Raw genomic sequence first — 8392 nt, 5'->3', positions numbered from 1 at the left:
ATGTGGAGGTCGTCCACGTTGTCCGCATGTAGCCATACCACGAAAGAAAATAAAACGCATCGCAAAGAGAAATTCACGCATCGAGACGATGCGCATTTCGGAGGGGGAGTAATGCCACAGAGAGGACCAACGGGACGCTATGTGAGCGTCTACAGTGCCTCGCAACTAACGAGTCACTATGTGAGCGTCTACAGTGCCTCGTAACCAACGAGACGCTATGTGGGCGTCTGCAGTGCCTCGCAACCAACGAGACGCTATGTGGGCGTCTACTGTGTCTCGCGCCTGCTCACGCATCTTGGGCAGAGCAGCTCATGCCTCGGGTGGACGAGCACGAGCCGGGAAGACTGACAGAGGAGTTGTACAGAAAGGGACACGTAGGCGGAAAGCTTTTAGCAGACCCTTCTTTGTGACATAGCTACCTTTCTGGGCACAAGTTTGCCCTCAATAAATCATTGTGTATGTTAACCCTCTTGTATTACGTGACAATATGTGAAGCTAGCGAAACAGCCATTAACGCATAATGTGTCTGGCATGTATTCATGTTGTTACATGACACGCATGTAATGATTATCATGTTTGGGTGTGTAATTTACCTAGGTAGTCTGTTCGCGTCATGTAATACCGAGTTTGGTACATGTGAAGCTAGCGAAACAGCCGCAAGCGCCGTTTCGCTAGCTTCACACTAACTGCTCGCTTAATTAGCGGGGTGATTTGCGGCAGCCGCCGCGGTCTCTTCCAAGGAAGGTGCTGTATTTGTTGTCCTCTCTCCAATGACTTACGGCGTCGTGGCGACACGATGTTTCACACTTCGACTACGAGGGACAATGACTTGCGGTCATAGGCAGCCGACCAGTCGGGTACTTGTTTGAGGATTCAAGGAGCGCCGCTCCCTCGTAAGCTCGGGCACCAGTCACAACAGGGCCTGGTAATTTAAGTTACAATGTACTAGAATATGCCAAATTCTAGTACACTATACCTAAGGTACGAACACACTGGCGGCGCCGCGCTCTCCCGCGCGCCGCTCGCGAGACGCCGCTTTTGTCTCTTTCTCCCAACCGAGCGTCGTGGAATTTCTGCCGCTGACCGAATCGCTCACTGGGCTAATTTCGCCGCTGCCGCCCGCTCCCACGCAAGCAAACCACCAACGAGCGCCTGATTTTCCTCCATTCCTGCTCACATCGGCGCGCCTCCTCATCCATGTTTTTTAAAGACGATAGTGTTTCTTGGGGACCTTCAATGGAACAATTTCGATCTGTTTGTCTGTCTGTCTGTCTGTCTGTACATTTGTCTGTCCGCCCTAACTATACTTCAAACGGCACCGAACGGGCAATCCCATCCGCAGCGCCCACCAATATTTCTCAAGGTTCAGCACTCAATGTTGTGTGATTGTCAATCAAAAAAGCAAATATTGCGCACATCTTAGTTGCCATAACAATATGCCTATGTTATGTCTGCCTCTACACCAGAACAACACACAAAAAACACATTAAGGACTGTAGCGTTTAACTCGCTGCGCTGACGGTGCAACGCGATGCTCAAGAAGGTGTTCGCAACGCTTTGCTACAACGGCACGGTGGTGGCACCTGCCCATCGCTTTCCATTTTACACCTTATCACCTTGATGACTGGCGCGCATCTTTCTCCGCGGTCGCGCATGCCTTCGTTTCTGAGGATAACTGCCAAATGGCGCTCGTGTTTAACGTTCCTGGATGCTCTTGTTCGCCTCCGTTACATGCTCGAGGCACTCTAACGCAGCGCCTTCAGAATGCCATTCACTGATTTTCTTGCGCAGAACATCAAATAAACGTTTTGTTCACTCTCTCCAGACGCAAGACCATCATATTTCGACGACATTTACAGTGTAACATGTAGATTCGGGCCAATTTTTTTCTCTCTCCGTCTGTCGCGGAGAAGACCGCAGCCGTGAGGCGGCAGCTAGTGGGTGGGTGCGCGCGCCTCGACATGTCCATTCTTGTCTCGCCAAAGTCCCTAGCTGAAACAAGATGTGCAACTTCTTTCATCTAAGGACCTTAGTCTCGCTTTTCACGCGGCGCCGCCAATGTGAAAAGCGTGCCGCTGGCTGCCGTGCGGAGGCACCGACGGGCGGGACGCCGCCGCGGCATGGTTCCCGCCAGTGTGCTCGTACTGAGTAGATGTTCCTTTTCGCTCATCACTATCTATGTGGAGCAGTCACAACTTTTGTGGTGAGAGCCATTATTTCCACCCTACCGGTGCGTTATCACCGTCGTGAAGTTCTGCATGAAGTCCCCAGTCAATACGATCGTCTCACGCGTTTTATGTTGTATGATGGCAGCCGTCGCGGCTCAAGCTATGAGGACAGGCGCACGCCGTCGTCCGTCGCACGGAAGGCCCGGCGGGGAGGGGGCAGCTAGGGGTGGTCCTTGAGGAGGTGGGGCAGTGGCTAAATGTCCTATTGAAAAAAACGTTCACCTTACGAGTGGTGGATTCTACCAACCACCATTTTGGTGGATTATGGCCGTGGAATTGTTGGTGGCACATGGTGTATGGTGGCGTATGGTGGAGTGGATAGTGGATGGCGCGCTCCAGCCGGCAATGGTGGAGCGCAAAGCAGCGTCAGAACCACCGTGACGAGCTGCCACCAAAGAAATAATAAAAATTCTTGTACAAAAAAGAATGTAACAAGCACCCGTAAAAAATGGTGCGCCAGCGTGGCATCGAACGTGCCACCACCGGATTTTCAACAGAGCGCACTAACCACTGCGCCACGCCGACAGATGGCGTGGTGGCTGGTAAAGAAGTAGTCACCTCACGCAGTCACTGTGCACTTCAGTTCTGTTTGTAATTTACGTGGGAGGGACGGGATCTGCACCTGCTACTAAACTTTGCACATTTGATAAACACGAACAACTGCTGCCTGTAACGATTGCCACTGGGATAATGGCAACGGCGCTATGTTTTTGTTACAATTTACAACCGCAAGGAAAAAAAAGCAACTCAGTGAACTGATGAGCAGGTAGAGTTTAGCGGCGGTTACTGGCAAATTTAGTATCCGTTTCTCGCTCCTTCCAAAGGGCGATATCAGTTCAGCCTTTATGACGCTTCTATGCTCATTCGATAGATACGCCCGCACAATTGTCTTTGATGTTTTTCGCACAACGCACTCCGCAGTCGTGCCAGCGCACCACTGTTGCTCTGTCGTTAAGAAAAGCTACATAACGGCTTGTCCAAAACGAACGCAGTGCGCCAAAAAACATTATGCTATCATATTGGTTCAGCAAGCGTACGAATCGGCGTGTGTGTGTTTTCGCATAAGAGCCAGCGAAGTGCCAGCGAGTGCGACCGGCGGTTGTCGGTGAGGAGAGGCCTACATTCGGGTGTGATATGAACGTAATCGCGCGAGCATCGACCAAGAGCGAGAACAGCGCCACGGCCCAGAATTCTTTTTTCAGGAGAGGGAAGCAGTAGGCAAGCTTACCTCACTCTTTTTGCTTTTCCTGAAGCTGCGGTTACTCCCGTCTGAGGAAGGTTTTTTTATTTCTTTTTTTCTTTACTGGCTTCCGATAATAGAAGGGGATGGTATTTCATGCAACGCATTCTTCGCTATTATCAGTAATCGGACGGCATGAAGGCTGCATCTAGCGTGTGCATTAGGTCACTGCTGCCGTGGCAAACACTGCCCGTGATGACTACATAAGTTGCGGGCTCTCTTTAGTTTTAATTGTGCTTTTCGTTTCGCAGAGTCACGTATTTGACAAAAAATAGAAAGAAGGATTGTTTGAAACATGATTTATTTTTGGTTCAAGGTCGTTGAGAAGTTTCAGGCACTCAGAGCATCGCGATTTTCGGACGAGAGATCATGACTTATCTTATATCATCATAACAAAGGAATATCTGAAAATGAGATGTTTTTGCAGTCACTACAGAAATTATTATCCAATATTCTTCATTGGGGACGAGAAAACTCAGGAGTCTCTCTAAACTCACTGTTACAGTACATTCAGGGCTTGCAACTTAATACTTCAATACGCCGCCCGAGCTCTTCTTCACGTCGTTTAGCCTTTTCGGGACAGAAGCTAACACAGATTTCACCAAATAGGGTCCTGTCTGAGAGAATTCCACTCCATCTCAACATGTTTCCACAAAGTCTTTGCGTCATTGTCAAATTGGTGCGAGCCAATCGTGCTTTCGTTAGTCCCCAAACATTCTCGATGATATTGAGGTCGGGGCTTTTAGGAGGCCAGCAGACCTGTGCGATGCCAGAAGCATTTATATTTTCTTGCAGTGTGGATGCATTGTGAACAGGGCAGCCATCGTGTTGGAAATAAACGCATCCGCCAGGAAATGGTCCATTGATGGCGAAAGGTAGGAGAACATCGTCGATGATCTCATTGTAGACTTCGGCCGTAAGTCTTCCGGGGGTGCGGAAGAGCGGACCCAGACCGGCATATGTTATTGCACTCCAGACGTTGACCGATACACGCCCGCTTGCACCGACACTGCGAATATTTTCATGCTCGTAACTACAATAAAAGCGATAAATCCGTTTTCTACGCACAATATTCACTGTGTGGTAACTATGTAAAAAACCTTTCGTCGAGCCACAAAAATGGCATGTGGGTCAGAGAAAAACGTGAGTTACTGACTAGTCTAAATGGGGAAGAGGGCCGAACATGAAATGAGAGAGAAAGATAATCAATTGTAATTTATGGTAGCAGAGTGGATTGCAAGAAAAGCCAAGCACAGCTCGGCACGGCAGAAAATCAGTTCGATGGATGAGATTAAGAAGCTCGAGTGAATCACGGGACCATGGCCGGCAACAGGACCGGGCTATCTGGAGTAGTATGGGAGAGACCTTTGCTGCAATTAGGTTAGTCAGGGTGATGCTGCTGCGGATTATGATGATTATGAGCACGCTCCTAAACCTAAGAGCGGTGCCAAACCGCTTTCTGTGTGAAATGATACACAAGCAATATAAACCTTACCGGCTGCCACGGACTCTCCCAACGCGAAGTCGCTGGTTCCAGCAAAAGGTGAACGTCGATTCATCACTGAAGATGACCTACTGCCAGTCTTCAGCCCTCCAATATTCGTGCTCACGCACGAAGTCCAAACGTTTCCTTCGATGTTCACTGGTCAAAAGCGGCTTTCTAGCCGCCACATGGCTTTTCAGACCGGCAGCACGAAGTCTTCTTCGGACAGCTGAAAGACTGAGGGAAAGGCCAAGCTCTTCTTTAATTTTCTTTGTTGTCGAGAAAGGGTCTTTGACCACGGCAGCTATTATCGAGGCATCTTCTTCCTCAGTTGTTTTTCTAGGCCTCCTTTGGGGTGGTGCATCTTTCAAGCGGTTTTTCTGGTAAAATGCCCGAAGAATGCGGTTGATTCTCTTCTGTGGCCGGTTCAGCTTACGGGAAATCTCTCGCTGGGGCTTAAACCTTCCAAAAGAAATAATTTCACGGCGTTCCTCTAATGTAAGCTTTCGAGGCATTTTCTTGCGACAAATGTCTGGGGTCACATCCAGCATTGCAGTATTGACACCCCTGTGCGAAAACGTTTGGCACAATTCTATTGGCTGGTGAAGTCAGTATTACGATGCGATGCTTATATTTTGCACGACATAGCACGTCACTCAAATGAAGGTTGACAAGAGCTTTCCCACAAACGTTGTTGTCGTGCGGAAAGATAACAGCCTACCAAGTTACGCTTGATCGCAACGAATAGAACATTTAGAATAGAGAGAAAGAAGGGGGAAGAGTTCGTCAACGGGGTGATCGTCGTAGCATAGAACAGCCAACTAGCGAGAGAAGAAAGTGAAATATTGATTTTTATTCTTCCTAAACGTTCCGCTAGGGCTTCTGGATGCTAGGCCGCTCGACGCTCACGTGATAACCTTCAAATCGCACCCGACTGTACCTTTGGTGGAACTGCTGCAAGCGCGTCGCATCGATGGTTGCCGCTTCTTGCACGGAATAATGGTGGTAGAACAGAAGACTGAAAATCACTTTAGCTGCGGCTCATCTCGACGCATGTTGAATGTTGAAAGTTTATGCGTATTCGAACTCAGTTTGTCAAATTATAGGTACGGCTCAAACAATAGAGTATGCAAGTATTACCAGAGTTGCGTTTCTAGCGTGGCGACATCAAGTGACCGGGCTGTGTTCTGCTCTAACATTGAAAGGAGCAATTGCGAACTGAAGCCCATTTGTTTGTCGACAACTGCGCGCCGACGTAAAACATTCATTGTCATGTTCACAGTGACAACTCCAGTCTTCTAAACATCCCAACAAAAAAAAACACATCGCGGATGTCAAAGTAATGTAAGTAGGTGCGCGAAATGTAAACATATTCCCGGCCGCATAGTCTATGCTCCACAAAAATTGAAGCGTTGTTGACACCACAGGAATTTAAAAAAAACGTACTGAAAAGCGTAATGAGCAGCGTTGGTTTCTTTTGACTGTAAACATATATTTCAGCGCATTCAAGAATGAAACACTACAAATAAGTGATTTCGCCTACTGTAAAGTACTTTACATCATGCCACCGCCAACCACCAAGCTTCCATCATGCCGCCGTCATTCACCTTGCTCACCATGCCTTCCACCAAACACGTTTTGCCTCGCCACCTTGTGCCAGCATTTTCCACCGTCATCACTATTGACTCGCCACCACCATCACCATCTGCCACCATTTTTTCCACTCTCGCCGTCTTCCGCCAATATGCCCACTGCATTTTTCACCATATCCACTAATATTTCCACCATATCCACTATTCTTTCCACTATATCCACCAACGATTCCAGCATTCACCAATTCAGGATTTTCAATAGGCTGTACATGACACTAGATGATACTTGATATTTTGTCGTACGGGCTTTGCGACCAGATCACTTCAATAAAGTAGTCATTAATTAGCAGTTTGCTAAGTGAATACTTATTCAATCGTTCACTCATTATTGCCGCTTCAAAGAGCGGAATGTCTTAGAAGAAATCTCTTATCATACTGCCAAGAATGTTATCAATCAGCTGCATGTCACTTTTAACCATTGACAAATATTTCCTTCAATACAGACAATTTTAGGGTCGCTTTTTGATTTCTTTCACACTAAAAATGAATCTACTGTATTTGCCCTTCGAGGTGGACAAATAGGGGCAAGGCGCTCAAGCAATGGTGCTGTTTACATAACTCTTGAAATACAGGTCTGCGTCAGCGTGTTTCGGATGTTTGATTAATGTTTAGAAGTGAGGATTCAACGTCTGTGTGCATGACTGTGGAAGCATACATGTCCCAGTTTTCACTACAATTGCCTTGCATCCACCGGGAGCCACAATTCTCCGAAAAACAAGCTGCCCTATAAGCCTTATACAGGTGACGTGAAGCTAAATAGTCTGATTTTTAAAATCACTAGAGCCAACGTAGCCGTATATAAGCTGTAGCGGATATTTACCTTTTTCATGCGCAGAACATTATTTTTGGCGGGAAACAGTTTTATTGAAAAACAAATCGGCATACTTTGCAGAAAATGATTTTTTCGCAAGAAACAAAAAAAAAGGCAATTTTTGTTCAAAAGATATGAGGGCGTCACCTGAAGTGACCACCATGCATAAAGGGTTCACTGGTAACTTGCGGTACAACTACAGCTCCTTATTTCTATGGTATTTAGCGTTTAGCATTGAACAAGCTCTCCTGCACTCTCAACTTAGTATGAGCAGCATATACCTAAATATATTTAAATACATATCGGGTCTACGGTCTAACGCCTCTTGATGACGATGGCAGCCGGAAGAAAGCAGAAGTAGCATATTACACGTTCAAGAACAAACGAAGTAGTGTCATCTCTGTCGGATATCCAAAAGCTTTGAAATATGCTGCATATAAAATCCGACACACGGGGCTCACATAATTCAATAAAAAAATAAAAAAGGTGGTTACTTGGGGTGACCACCGTGCTGGAAAGAGTTTTAAGGAAATCTTTGGTCCGAGTGTCTCAAGTGCTTTTGAATATACAAATTCACTTGATTGGCTCCGGTGACACCTGCGCTATGATAAGGGAACACACCACGCATGTAGAAGTCGATGAAGAAAAAGAAAAGGTCCTGAAAAAAAAAGTGGAGGTGCTGGGTATCGATCCCAGTACCTCTCGCATGCTAAGCGAGAGCTCTTCCATCTGAGCTACACTCCCTTTTTTTTTGCTTTATTGCCTGTTTACAGGCGCATACATCAAACCACAAGCAGAACAAAAACAAGCATTAACAGACCGACAGAAAATTAAAATTCCCGAAGTGCTGCCAAGGGCTCCACCCTCGACAACCACTCAGGTACAATCTCCTGAGTTTTCTGCAGTTCAAAATACTTGGCCATACATTCACGGAAATACATTCGTGCAGGCCGTGCATCCTGATCGCGATAGAAACCC

General features: G+C 47.0%; 1 non-coding gene across 1 annotated transcript; it reads right to left on the bottom strand.

Moving 5' to 3' along the window:
- Window positions 1-8085: 8085 nt before the first annotated feature.
- On the bottom strand, window positions 8086-8158 carry TRNAA-AGC (transfer RNA alanine (anticodon AGC)). The gene has a single exon. It is a non-coding gene; the product is annotated as a tRNA-Ala (tRNA).
- Window positions 8159-8392: the final 234 nt, after the last annotated feature.

The sequence above is a fragment of the Rhipicephalus microplus genome, chromosome 2, assembly GCF_043290135.1.
Source record: "Rhipicephalus microplus isolate Deutch F79 chromosome 2, USDA_Rmic, whole genome shotgun sequence".
NCBI lineage: Eukaryota > Metazoa > Arthropoda > Arachnida > Ixodida > Ixodidae > Rhipicephalus > Rhipicephalus microplus.
The sequence above is the reverse complement of the archived record's forward strand: the minus strand, read 5'-3'. Positions and strand labels throughout refer to the sequence as shown.